The sequence below is a fragment of the Sciurus carolinensis genome, chromosome 18 (assembly GCF_902686445.1).
Source record: "Sciurus carolinensis chromosome 18, mSciCar1.2, whole genome shotgun sequence".
Taxonomy (NCBI): domain Eukaryota; kingdom Metazoa; phylum Chordata; class Mammalia; order Rodentia; family Sciuridae; genus Sciurus; species Sciurus carolinensis.
Window position 1 is genome coordinate 5225178 of NC_062230.1, and position 14526 is coordinate 5239703.

At 50.4% G+C, this 14526-nt stretch overlaps 1 pseudogene; it reads left to right on the forward strand.

The window, feature by feature from the left end:
• Window positions 1-464: 464 nt before the first annotated feature.
• The window catches only part of LOC124970634 (heterochromatin protein 1-binding protein 3-like), a 28910-nt pseudogene continuing 14848 nt past the window's right edge, over window positions 465-14526 (forward strand).

The window sequence follows — 14526 nt, forward strand, 5'->3', positions numbered from 1 at the left end:
CAGGCCTTCCACACCCAGCCCTCTGATTTTCCTGAGGTCGGATGTGAAGTGTGTTAGGCCCCTGGCTCCCAGAGCGCATGACACAGGTGGCCCTGACCAGAATGGCCCATCTGGATTCCCAGGCACTGGATGTGTGGGTGCCAAGCCAGTGGGCACGGACATCCCCCACTTGGCCACCATCACCCTGCAGGGGAAGAGTCCCAACTCACAGGCAGATGTGAGGCACAGGTAGCCAGGGCCTGCCGTCCTGGTCACACCCACCCACCCAGGGCCACCTCTCCATCAAGCACCTGTCTGGCCATTTAGAACCGTTCAGCAATGCCAGGGGCCCAACCTGGGAACTGGGTGGGTGGGGAGAGTGGAGAGAGTGGGAATGGTGGAGGTGGGCTGGGTGGGTGACCGTGGAGGTGAGGGTGGGAGAAGCAGCAGGTCTGGCGAGGACCCTGGCAGCAGGATGGGGACGGATGGGGACACCACTGTGCACAGTGACTGGAGACGACGGTAATGGCCGGACCAACCATGGTAAGAGAACTTCTGAGGGTGGCTGGACCCAGGCCCGTCCACGGAACACGGGGCGCATCAGGCGTGGCGTGGCCCTGCTCTGGTTCTTAGAAGCTCCTTCTGGCCAGTCAGTGAGTGTTTGGCTCAGGATAGGACCCTGGGCAGGAGGGAGATCCAGGTGCCCCGCAGGCATTAGCTTCTGCCAGGGGAGCACCCAGCAGGACTCAAGCAGTGGATGGTACGGGGGCCACCAAACCAGTGGCAGGCCCTGTGCCCGGCACCAGAGAGTCGGGAGTGGGACCTGGGGTTTCTGCTCCAGGAATAAAGAGTCCCTGGCCACACGGGGCGACCGAAGCCTTCCTGGGTGGCTGAGAGTCACCCTGAGCCTCCAGGGGTGTCACAGAGGGGAGGCAGGCCCTGGTAGAGGCTCCAAAGAGAGGTCACTGGAAAGGGGGAAGGGGCATGGGGCAGATGGAGGCATCAGAGGCTGAGGGGCCTGTGGGTCTCGCTGGCAGCAAGGGTGGGGTAGTGGTGGCAGGAAGATTCCAGAAGTGGTCCAGGCATGTGTTCTGAAGCAGTCACTGGGAATCCCAGAGTCCCTGGCAAGAACTCCCAAATCCCTTCCCTATTGTTAACATCAACATGCAAAATACTGTCAGGCCCGCCATGACCAATCTTTGAGCCTTTCCATTACCCACGGGCGGCCTGCCACCTGCGGTCCTGGGGGCGCGCCCACTCTGGCCTCTGCCAGGACCCTGGAGAGGGGCTGGCCTGGACAAGCCCGCGGGGAGCTTGGGCCAGTCTCTCCAACTTGTTGCCCAGGCTGTGGACTCTGCCAGGTGTCAGGTTCAATTTCCCAACCCTCCTGCTCTGAGAACCAAACATCTTGTCCCTCCACCCAAGCCGGGTCCTCCCAGGCCGCCTCCTTGGCAGCAGGAAGATCCCTTGTGGGGATGGTCAGAAGCTCCAGGCAGGGCAGGCTGGGACAGAGGGCAGAGCCGTTCATCCAACGTCACCCACCTCTGAGCTGCTGGCCAAAGGGCAGGCCAGGCGGTGGCTAGGTGGCAATGCAAGCCCAGCAGCAGGAGGTGGTGAGTGAGCTGGGGGTCTGGGCTCCAGCCCCCGCCTCACCCCGTTTCGTGGCCGCCACCAGGGTTGGTCCCACTGGCAAATAAGGTGGTTGAGTAACAGGGCTTCTGAGGTCCATCCACCTCGGTGAGTCAGCAAAGTCCCTCCCCAGCCGGCCCACATCCCTCGCCTATCGGCACGCTTGCCCTTTGTGAGAATCATATCTATGATTTAACGTCTATAACTTGATCGTTCTTAGTAAATGCACAGAGTTGTGCCGTCATCTCCCCAGTCGACTCTGGAGTGTTTTCAAGCCCCCCCCCCAAAGGAACCCCAGATGGTGGCTGACACGCTTCCAGCCCCAACTCCCGATCTCCGCCGCCAGCCCAGCTCTAGGCAGCTACTGATCTGCTCCCTGCCTCCCTTGCTTCTTTAGAGAGAAAGGGCGCTAGGAAAATGGGACCTGCTGGCTTCTCCCAAACCAGCTCCCTCCCTGGCCCCATCTTGTCCCCCAGCCCTGGCCTCCAGGCCTCCAGGACCTTGGGCTGCAGACTCTCCCCGCTCCCTCCAAGGGCTCGGGGTCCAGGTCTCCCTGTCTGCGACCGCCACCCGCCTCCAGTTCCCACCAGTGGGATCCCTCGCTCATGGGCCTCTCAACACCCCGCACTCCGCCCTTCCTCCAGCCTGTCCCTCTCACCTCCCTGTGGGACCCTCCTAAGGTGGGAAGTGGATGGAGTCACCTCCCTGCCCAGCACAGATCTGCCAACAGGTCTCCAGCGCCCCTGGGGCCAGTGCAAACTTCTGCACCTGAGTTTCCGTCTGGATTCCCTGAAGGTGGCACCCGAGCAAGGATGTGCACGTGGGAGGTGACTCCTAGAGACCGGAGAGAGGAGCCGGGGAAGAATGAAGACCCTCCGTGAAGCTGGAGAGAGCCGCGTCCTCCTTCCTGCACTTAGGGGGTCCTGGTTTAGATGTGAGGTGTCCCCAGAGCTCATGGGTGAGACAGTGCAAGAGAGCTCAGAGGTGAGGCGACCGGGTTATGAGAGCCTTCACTTAATTGGCGCATGAGTCCCCTGGTGGGGATTACCTAGGCGGTACTGTAGGCCGCCTGCGGCTGGAGGGGCGGGTCCCTGGGGTGTGCCACTGGGGCTTATGTTTGGTCCTTGTGGAGTGGAGCTCTCTCTCTCTCTCTCTGCTTCCTGATTATCATGACCTGAGCTGCGTCCTCTGCCACACTCTCCCACCTTGATGTTCTGCCTCACCTCGGGCCCACAGCAATGGCGTCCATCATCAGTGGACTGAGACCTCTGAAGCCATGAGCCCTAAAAGAAACTTTTCCTCCTCTAATTGTTCTTGTTAGGTCTTTAGGTCACAGCAGCAAAAAGCTAAAACAGAGGGGACTCCATTCCACCAAACCTCTGAGAATTGTACAAAAGGCCACTCAGATCTGTCCATCCAAATGACAAGTGACAGCTCCCACCCCCTAGGTGAAGGTGCCATCAGGGGAGTTGACCTCCATGTCCGCATCCCATGCTGAGAGAGTCCACTGCCCAGAGGACTGAGGCAGAGAAAGGTGCTGTGTTCGTTCCTTTTTGTCACTGTGACAAATACCTGAGAAAAACGACTTAGAGGAGGAAGGATTTATTTTGGTTCACTGCTTCAGAGGTCTCAGTCCATGGTTGGCTGGCTCCATGGCTTTGGGCCCAAGGTGGGGCAGAACATCACAGCCGAAGAGTGTGGCAGAGAAAGCTGCTGAGTTTAGGGCAACCAGGAAGCAGAGAGAGAGACAAAGGAACAGACCCAGAAATACCCCACCGGGCACACCCCGGTGACATCTTTCCCAACTAGACACCACCTCCTAAAATTCCACCATCTCTCATAACGCCATCGAGTTATTAAACCACCTGTGGATCAACCTACTGATGAGGTCAGAACCCTCAGTCACTTCCCAAAGCCCCACCTCTGGACATTGAGCCTTCAACACATGAGCTTTTAAGGGCTATTCCAGACCAACCCATAACAGGCATTGTGGTCCCCTTAGCTGGGCCAGGCACCCAGGCCCCACCTGCTGGGAACCAGCTACCATCTCCTTCTGTACAGAATGGCCTTCAGCCGATGGGGCCAGAGCAGCCAGGAAGTTGAGCAGCCTAGAGTTACTGGCCAACTGAAATGCAGGTCTTCTTGCTTCAAGGGGCACCAACACCGTGGTACAGTGCCTTCCCGAGGGACCAGGCCAGAACAGACCTTCCCCGGGCCACATCTTGCCGCCTTTCCTCAGGAACTCCCGTACACTCAACCCCTGACGCAGGCTCTGCTTCTGGGGAGCCCGGACTGGTGCAGGTATGAGCCCGTGTGTGAGGCAGGACTGTTGTGGGATGCAGCCGTCCGCCAAGGCATGACGACATCCGAGGGACCCTAACTGGCTTCAGTGCTGCGGCCAGACAGGCCCAGCATGCCTGTGCAGTCTTCTCCCATGTCTTTCCTCCTGAACTGCAGCAGACTTGGTGGCTGATTGGCGCTAAGAATGACATGCAGCCTTAGAAACGCATATTGCCCATCCCTGCCATGACCGTCTTACTTTGATCTGGACCACAAGCCCCACAAGGACCCCAAGGACAAGCTGTATGTGGTGCTGTGCACTAGAGGTAGAGGGCAGCTTGGAGGTTGTGGCCCTGAAGGGAGTCTGGCGGGGGGTGGCCAAGAGGCCAGGGTAGAGTCGGGAGGGAGTGTGGAGGGAGCCAAAGGCAGGCACTGGTCCGGAGGGTGGCCTGTGAGATGGCAGGGTGTTCGCACAGGACATTCGGGATCCATGTGCATGGGTGGGAGACCTGGGGCTCTTGACCAGACTGGAGGCCAGCGAGGGGTGATTATGTGAGGAGGCACTTTGGGAAAGGGATTTGGGACAGTCATTGGAGACCCAGGTCCCAGCCTCAGGGCATGAGGTGAGGCACGCTGTGGGACAGGGCTCGGCACTGAGGTGCCAAACATGCAGTCAGACACAGCTGGCGTGACTTGAGGCTGAGCCCCAGATGAGGAGTCTGGAACTGCTACGTCTCCCTAATCAGGATGGACCCAGCTGGCCCTTGGGCCTGCAGGGGTGCGGAGCCCACAGGCGAGAGACCAGGAGGCTCCGGCAGCAGGGAGATGGGCTGTGGAGCAGAAGGCAGGTGCTCAGTGGGCACACCAGCAGCCCCCACCAGCACCCCCAGCCAGGAGCTCCTGGGCACTTGATGTCTCTGAGCACCTGCTCCAGGCAGAGCCCTGACCTGTGCCCGGTGTTCCTTCTGGCAGCGTCTGGGTGCCAACTTCCTGCAGCCAGACTCAGACTTGTATATATATATATATATATATTTCATTTCAGACAGTATCTTTTCAGCTCCCAAAGTTCCCTTTTATCTTATATTTCTTTATTATGTTTGTGTTCCTTTAAAAAATATTAGACATAATTTCAGCTATAAAATCTTATCTTTTTATGTACTAAGAAGATTTTATATATCTTAGTGTATGAAATCTTATCAACTAATATCATCATCTGTTTCATTTCTAGATTTTTTTCTTGGTTAGAGGCACATTCTGCTTTTTGCATATCTATAAGGATTTTTTAGTTTTTATGAAGATATAATTCACGTACTGTACAATTCATCCAGTTGAAGCATACACTCTAGGGGCTTCCAGTATGTCCACAGTCGTACAATCATCACCCAATCTATTTTATGAAGTTTTCATCACCCCCCAAAGAAGCCCTGCTCCGTTTAGCCAAATTGCTTCACCCCACCCGACCCCAGCCCTCAGCAAGAACTAATCTACATTCTGTCTTTACAGATTGGCCTATTCTGGGCATTTTGTAAAACAGAATCCTAACATATGTGAACCTCTGGGATTAGTGCCATGTTTTCAAGGTTTACCTATGTTGTAGCATGTATCAGTTCTTCATTTATCTATTGCCAAATAACCTTCCGTAGTATGGACATAGTAATTTTTGGTTGGACATTGAATACTTTGGAATTATGCTCTTTTCTTTCCATCCATAGCAACGTTATGAGGCACATATGATTTCCCCTCTTTACAGACAGGGAAAGTAAGACAATAGAGAGGTCAAGAGCCCTGAGGAAGCTGGCTGGGAGAGGAGACAGGACCTTGCTCTGAAAAGGGAGTCTGGTGAGGGAGGGGCATCATACTCTGGGAAGCCAGTGGCAGGAGGGAAACAAGGTCCTGCTCTGAGAAGCCCCAATCAGAAGGGGAGGGCGTGGCCCTTCCTTGGCCATCTTCTGTGGCTCCCACTCAGAGGAGTTCCATTCATTAGGATTCCTTAATCAGTGGAGGTCAGCAGGTATGGGCGTGGGTCTCAAGGCACCTTCAGCTTAAAGCACATCCAAAAGAATAAATGCAAAGGAAACCGCACATCATAGTCAGGTTGCTGAAGACAAAAAGTAAAGAGAAATATCTCAAATGCAGCCAGAGGGGCCGATGACACATTATATAAAGGAACAAAGATAAGGATGACTGCTGACTTCTTGTCAGAAACAATGGAAGCCAGAGGACAATGAGATGTGCGGGGAGAGAAGCTGTCAACCTAGAATGCCTCGTCCAATTAAAAGCACCTCCCCAAAATGGAGACAAGATTCAGATGTTTTCTGACAAACAAAAGGTGAAAAAAATATTGCCACCAGATCTTAACACAAAAAAGATTTCTAAAGAGAAATTCAGGCTGAAAAATGATACCACTCAAGTAAGTTGATATACAAGACAATGAAGAGCATTGGAAAACACAAGTATGTGAACTAATACCACAGGAATTTTCTCTTGATTTTAGTCTTTAAGATACTATTTTCTGAGCTGGGCATCGTGGCACACACCTGTAATCCCAGCTTGGGAGGCTGAGGCAGGAGGATTGCAAGTTCAAGGCCAGCCTCAGCAATTTAGCAAGACTAAGCAACTTAGTGAGACCTGTCTCAAAATAAAATATAAAAAAGGCTGGGAATGTGGCTCAGAGGTTAAGTGACCCTGGATTCAATTCCTAGCACCAAAACAAAATGAAACAAAGCAAAACAAATAAACAAAAACCCAATTGTCTGTTTAAAGAAAAAATAACAGTGTATCATGGGGTTTATAATATACAAAAATGGAAGGGGGAAATATTGCTGTAAAATAGTATGTTTTTAATGAGAAGTTAGATATAATTTTAAGGTAGATTGTGATGAGGTAAAGATTCAAACTATAGACTCTAAAGCAAATACACACACACACACACACACACACAACACACACACACACAGAAGTAGCTAAGAGGCTAAATGTGATTAAAACAGAAGATGAAATAAAACCAACCAACCAACAAACAAAAAAACCTCATCCAAAGAAAGGTGGGGAAAACATATGAACAGCAGAAAGAGCAGAAGGGAACAAAGAAAACAAATAGCAAGATGGCGGAGTTAAGGGCAGTATGTTGGGGGCTAGGGATGTAGCTCAGTTGGCAGAGACTTGCCTAGCATGTGCTAAAGCCCCAGTCCTCAGCACCCCCAAAACCAAAAACCAAAACAGCAACAACAAAGACAAAACAGAACAAACAAACCAAAAACCCAGTAGACCACTTTGTCTCTTGCCCCATGGACAGGGCCTGGGTTGACCCTTCCACCTTCAAAGCTAGAAAACCAAACCAAACATACAACATAGTGGCTGACATGGTCAACAGGAAGTGCTGATGTGTGATCCGTGGGAGAAGAGAGACGAGGTAAACTCTAAGACCTAGAAAATTCACTAAGTGCCAGGAAATTGACATGCCTCTAAATAGCCCATGGGTCAAAGAAGAAATGACATGGGAAACCAGAAAATGTCTCACATCAGACAGAAATGGAAAAGACCCCAAAGTCTCCATGTGTGTGGGGTGCAGCCCCAAGCAGTGCTCAGAGGGTAATTTACAGCTTTGATCGCTCCAGCTGTGGTGAATGTGCCCCCACGAGTTCATCTGTTGGAACCTGAGTTCCCAGCTCAAGGGTGTTGAGAGGTGGGGCTGAGAGGCAGGGCTGAGAGGCGGGGCCTCAGGAGAGGCCTTTAGGCGATGGGACTCCACCCTTAGGAGCAGATCACCGCAGTCATCACAGAAGCGAGTTTCTTCTCACAGCATGGACACCTCCTTGAGGGAGGGGCTGGTTATGAGAAGCTCAGCTTCCTCGGCTCTCACCCTCCCACTCTGCTCCTCTTCCATGTTATGAAGCTCAAGAAGCCCTCTCTAGAATCAGGGCAGAGGCTCTCGGGCCTCCCAGCCTCCAGAACCAGGACCAGATAAACCTTTCTCTGTAGATGACCCAGCGTTAGGTAGAAAAACGATTGTTTCAAAACCACGTCACACCCAACCAAGTGACCTGGATCCTCCCTTTTCACCAAATGTATGTCACAACCCCAATCACCTGGGCAAACGAAACATCAAGGCCCCGTGCTGAGGGCACTTCAAAGGATAACAGATTGATTAGGGTGAAGGAAATTAAGGCACAGAGACTCGTGTCCCCAACAACTCCCATCCACAATCACCACGCATCCTCTCTGCAGGCGGCCCATGCGGTTCCTAGACTGTCAGTCAAAAGCCACGTGGTTTGGACCTGGCCAGGACACTGGAAGTTTCCCTGCTACCCCCAGTAAAACTGGAAATCAGTTCCTGTCTGAGAGGACGCACTGGGAATGTCCCTGTTCCTCTGTGAGAAACACGCCGACCTGCCCAAACCCAAAGAAGGGTCTTGGAGTCGTGAGCTACATGGAGAAGGAGCCAAGCTTTCAATGCAAGATCCGGCGTCTGGGCGAGTGGGCGCCCCCAGAGCCACCAGCTTCGGTGTGTCAGCCCTGGAGTGCAAGGGTCTCCCGGCTCCTCTTTGGCTGCGTGCGTACTATGGGGTTCACACAGCTTCCCGAGTGTCACCCCGGTTGTCCTGCCTCCTATTTAGCTGTCCCCACCTCCCTGTGTTCTCTTGCAGCAGGTTGGGTTGGTCCAGCGGCCCCTCTGCTATCCCCTCCCGTGGACCCACCATTCTCTGTGTTACCTGCTTGCAACTCGCCACTTCGCCTCCCCTCTGCTGCTTTTCTTACGTCCCCATTTTACATCTAAGGCTAAAATACTGTATTTTGAAGATGAACCACTGGGGGCTGGGCTGGGGCTCCGTGGTAGCGTGCTTGTCTGGCAGGTGTGAGGCCCTGGGTTCTGTCCTTAGCCCCGCATAAATAACTAAATAAAACAATGATTTAAAAAAGACAGAGAAAATGAAGCACTGGCCTTTCTATTCTTACAACCTCTTCCGATCCCTTCTACTAAACTCAGGTCTGTGGCTCGGGGCAACCGGTCTGCAATCTCTCCTGCGTGACTGCAAGAATCGGGGTTAAAGGGAGCCTTCACTGTGGCCTCTGGTTCATGGCGGGCCTGTGCCTGAAGCACCCGGGCCGAGACATTGTGTTAGAGCCGAAGTAAGTGACCTGGGATCACAGGGTGGAGACTGGAAGCAGTGGAGAGGCGCTGGGGAAAGCCAGGGGGTTCTGTGGGAGCTCCGAGGGGGACAAGAGACTGCAGACTGTCCAGAACCTCCCAGTGGTCGCCGAAGCGGTCTTGACCAGGACGTTGGCACCGTGTGGATGGCAGAGGGCTTCTGGCCAGGCTCAGGTGGCAAGGTGGAGCAAAGTGATGGGCACTGGGAGACCGGCCTTGTCATGAAGCTGCAGAGAGCTTGGCTGAACAGTGGGAGGCCCGAGGGCCTCGTGGGATGCAGGGTGATGAAGCTGGAATCTGGTGGAAGGAATATCGAGGCAGCAAAGCATCCCAGCTGTGCAGCTGCTCTGGGTCTGGAGACGTGAGGGCAGCGGGAGGATCTCAAGTGGGACTCGTAATTAGAAGGGAAGCAGAGTGGACAGAGAGGGGATCCTCAGCCGGCCTTCTGAAGAGTGAAGAAGTGTGTTGGGAAGGGAATTCAGAGAGCGGAGCCAAGCATCCCCTGGCTGAAGAGATGACCACAGAGACGGGAGCCCGGCGCTAAACCCCAGGGCGGCGGGAAATGGCCCCTCCAGGCTTCCCCTCCATCGCAGGCCAGAGGTGGAGAAGGGCAGCAAGGTGTTTGGGAAGAGGTCTGGGGCACTCTGTGGGCTTGCTGCCCAGGGCCACCTCAGGTCTCTATTCCCTGTGTCCTGGTGCATGGCTCCTTGGTGGCCTCAACCATGGTTGAAGCAGCCCCAGGCATGGCTCGGGCTGCTGTTCCAGAGGGTGCAAGTCATGAAGCAGAGCGACGTTCACCTGAGCTAATTCCGCAGGTGTAGCATGCAGGGGCTGTAGGGCAAGCTCCCTCCACTTGGATTTCAAAAGATGTTGCAAAGGACCTTGGGGTCCCAGGCAGGGACGTGTCACAGGAGAAGAGCCAGCACAGAGAGATCTCCTGGAAATGTGGGGTCGGTGCCACTGCAGAGTCCCCACTGGGACAAGGCCTAGCAGAGCCAGAGTGTTGGCCACGCCAGGACCCAGCATGCTGGGGCCCCCAGCACACAATGCCCACCTGGGAGGGCTGCAAGCGGGAGACTCCAACCCTAGAGCACATGCCGAGCCTCGGGGCTGCCTGACACTTGGGTGGCCCCGACCCCCAGTATGTCCCGGAGGTGGCTCATGGAGTGGAAGATTGTTCTGGAGTCTTAAGATTGAATGTCTGCCCTGCTGGGCTTGGGACTTGCCTGGGGCCTGTTTCTCCTTTATTCTTGTCTATCTCTCCATTTGGAGTGGGAACATCTACCCTGTCCCTGTCCCACCATTGTGTTTTGGAAGTGGACAGCTTGTTCCAGGCTCACAGCTGGAGAGGAGTTTGCTTTGGGATGAATCATGCCTTGAGTCCCATCCATATCTGATTCAGAGATGATACTTTGTGCTTTGAACTTCTGAGTTGATGCTGGAACAAGTTAAGACTCACAGGGCACTCGGGATAAAATAAATCTATCTTGCACTTTGAGAAGGATGTGCATCTGGGGGCCCAGGGGTGGAATGCAATGGTTTGAAAGCATCCCCCACATGTTCATGTGCTGGAGCCTTAATTCCTAATGGGAATCGGGCAGCACAGGGGCCTGGTGCTGAGGTGGAGGGGATTCGCCCTCGGGATGGTGTACTGCCTGCTCAGGGGGCCCTGAGGTCCTCGAGGGAGCGGCTTTCTTCTCGGGAGAAGGGGTTGTTGTGGAAGCGGGTTGGGTCCCCCTGCGGTGCTGGGAGGCACTAAGAAGAATGTCGCCAGAAGCCCGGCAGAGTTGCACAGCCTCCAGAACTAAGAGCTAAGTAAACCTCTTTTTTCCTTTTAATAATAGCCTTCGAACTGGGGTAAGACGATATCTAATTATAGTTTTGAGTTGCATTTCCCTGATGGCTAATGATATTGAGCATTTTTGTGCTATTTCTTGGCCATTTGTGTTTCTTCTTGCGAGAAGAGTCTCTTTGTCGCATTTGACTATTTTTAAATTGGACTCTTTTTGGGCTCCTTATAGATTCTGGATAGTAATCCTCTGCCAGGTGACGAGGTGGCGGATCTTTGCTCCCCTTGGGTAGGGAGCTGTCTCTGTTGACTGTCTCCTTTGTTCTGCAGAAGCTCTTACGTTCGGGCGTACCACACCCTTTTATGGTAAAAACAATCCACAAACGAGGAAAGGAATGAAGTTTTCTTAATCTGAGAATCTGTGAAAAACCCACCAGCTGAAATCACGCATAATGACGAAAGAGGGAAAGTCTCCTCCAAAGATCCGGAGCAAGACAAGGACGTCTGCGCTCACTGCTGGATCCCACGGCGCATGCGCTGTGCCCGCCAGGGCGATCAGGCAAGAAAAAGAAACGAAGGCATCCAGATCGGAAAGGATGGAGCATAACAACCCTTATTTGCAGATGATGTGACCTCATGGGTAGAAAATCCCGAGGATTGCACAAGCCCACAGACACGCGGACACAACCATCGGAACTAATCCGCGAGATCAGCAGGGTTGTTAGAATACAAGACGAATACACAAAAATCAACAGTGTGGTATTTTTTTTTTTTTCCTGGAGACAAATAATCCAAAAGTGGAATTAAGAAAACACTTCTATTTACAACAGTATCAAAAAAATAAAACAGGAATTAATTTAATGAAAAATATACTAAGTAAACCACAAAATGTAGTTGAAAGAAACTGAAGGAGACCCCAATAAATGGAAAGACATCCTGAGCACTTGGATTGGAAGACTTACCATTGTGAAAATCTTAATAATCCTTAAAATGATCTACAGATTCAACACAGTCCTTATCAAAACCCCAGCTGTCTGTGGAAATTGACAAGCTGATCCTCAATTTCATGTGGAAATGCAAGGGACTAAGGGAATTAAGAACAATCTCCATAAAGAAGAGGAAAAACTGGATAATTCAAAATTATTGACTTCAAAATTGACCACAAAGCTATAATGATGAAAATGTGATAGTACTGACATAAAGATAGATCTGTGGAATGGAACTGAGACTAGAAATAAGCCCACACATTTATAGCTGATTTTTAATGAGGAAATTAGTCTTCCCCATAAATGGGTTGAAACAACTGTATACCTCCATGAAAAGGATTTAGACTCCTATATCACATCATATGCAAAAATTAGCTCGAAATGGCTAATAAGCCTAAATGTAAGAACAGAAGTTATAAAACTCTTAGAAGAAAATACAGACGTAAATCTTTGTGACTTTGAATTAGGCATAGTTTCTTAGACTAAACACCTAAAGGACAAATAATTTGAAAACATGAATAAATTAGAGTTTGTCAACATTAAAAACTTTCAAAGCACCATATCAAGAAAGTGAGAAGATGACCCACATAACAGGAGAAACTATTTCCAAGTCATTTATCTGATGAAAGACTATTTTCCATAATAAATTTTGTAAGCTCTTACAATAAAATAAAAAAGAAAATAACCCATTTTTTTTTAAACATGAAAAAGACTTTCAGAGACATTTCTCTAGGGAAGATACACACATGGCCCATAAGTGCACAGAAAGATGTTCACAATCATTAGTTACTGCGGAGGTGAAAATCGAAATCATGGTGAGACCCTCAAGATGTCAATGATAAAGAAGACAAGAACTGGTGTGGCCAAGGATGCACCCCCCACTCTGCTGGTGGAAATTCAATTACAGTCACTTGGGTTAACAGTATGGTAGCATCTCAAAAAGTTAAACATAGAGCTATCCAGAGAGCAACTCCACTCCTAGGTATGTACCTAGGAAAATGGTACATGCTTACACCCAATTTGAACACAAATGATTCGTAGTAACATTACTCACAATACCAAAAAGCAGACACGACCCTCGTGCCCACCAGTGGATGAAAGGACAAATGTAATATCCAGACAATAGAGTCCCATTCAACTGAAAAAGAAGCCAGCCACATCACATTATATGATTCTATTTATGTGAAATTCCAGAATAGGCCCAGCAGGTGTGAGACCATGGGTTTGATCCCCAGTACCGGGGGGGAAAAATCCAGAATAGGCAAATCCAAGGACAGTGGTGGCCTGGGTCTGGGAGGAGGGGGTTATGCACTAGAATGCTAATGGGCATGGAGTCTCCAGTGGAGAGATGGAATGCTATGGGATTGGACCTCGCTGATTTGGGCACAACTTTGGGAATCTACTAAAATGCACTGAATTGCACATATTTAGAGAATTCTATAGTCCATGAATAAATAAAAATAAATAAGAAATAAGGGCTGAGGCTGTGGCTCAGTGGCAGAGCGCTTGCCTAGCACATGTGAGGCACTGGGTTCAATTCTCAGCACCACATATAAATAACTAGAATAAAGGTTCATCCACAACTAAAAAAAATTTTTAAATAAAAAATAAAAAATTTGAATGAGCCTTTATCAACTCAAATTTTGATTTTTATATTTAAAACTTTTGGACACAGAAAAATTTTCAACCCAAATGACTGGACTGATAAATTCTATCAAATAATAAAGGATGAAGTCATATCAATTTCCAATTTTGGAAAACACGGAAAAGAACACATCCCAACTAATTTCATGAGACCAGAGTTACTCTGATACCAAAACCAGATGAAGACATCGCAAGGGAAAACCACAAATAGAGACCAAGACAAACCACACGCATGGGTCACAGCCAACTGTGGTTTGTTTCTACAAATAAAGTTTTATTGGCACACTTGCATCCATTAAGATACATGTTCCTGACTGCCTTTGTGCTCTTGAGCAATCGTGGAGGGCAGTGTCTGACCTGCAAAGCCTCCAGTGTTTTCTGTTCATGGAAAAAGTTTATTGGCACCTGCTCTCATGAAGAAAGGTGCAAAACTCCTTTAGGAAGATTAGCCAATCAAATACAATTAGGAAACAGAATCAATCGCAATAAGTAAAATAAGTAAGGTCTCAAGATCAAGTGGAATTAATGCCAGAAATTGAATGTTGGTTTTGCAAACAGTCAATGTAAGGCAATACTATGTTCGTGGGACAAAGGTTTAAAACGACACTCCATCTCCATCTCCATGGTTGCAGAACAGAAGCACCAGACAATGTCCAGCATCCACACACAACAAAATAACTTTCTGACAAAGTAAAAATGGAAGGGAACTATCTCAACTTGAGAAAGTGGGGTTGCCCAAACTTATCTGCCTTTCTATGGGAAAGGTTGAATGCTTTCTCCCCAGGACCAGGAACAGGGCAAGGACGTCCTCCCTCGTGGCTCAGACTCAGCGTGGGGTTGGAGTTTCCAGCTCGTTCAAGAAAATCAAAAGGCACGCAGATGGGAAGAGAAGAGGTAAAGTGTCCTTATCACAGGCAACAGGACCCTCTACCTAGAAGACCCCAGGATGTGCAGTCAAGCTACCTATTTTGCTGTGCTCAGTTAGCATAGCAAGGTGTCAGCTGAATTGCCATTCCCTAGCCTCAGACAACTGGAAATGAAATTTTAAAGTGAAATCCACTTGTAGTAGT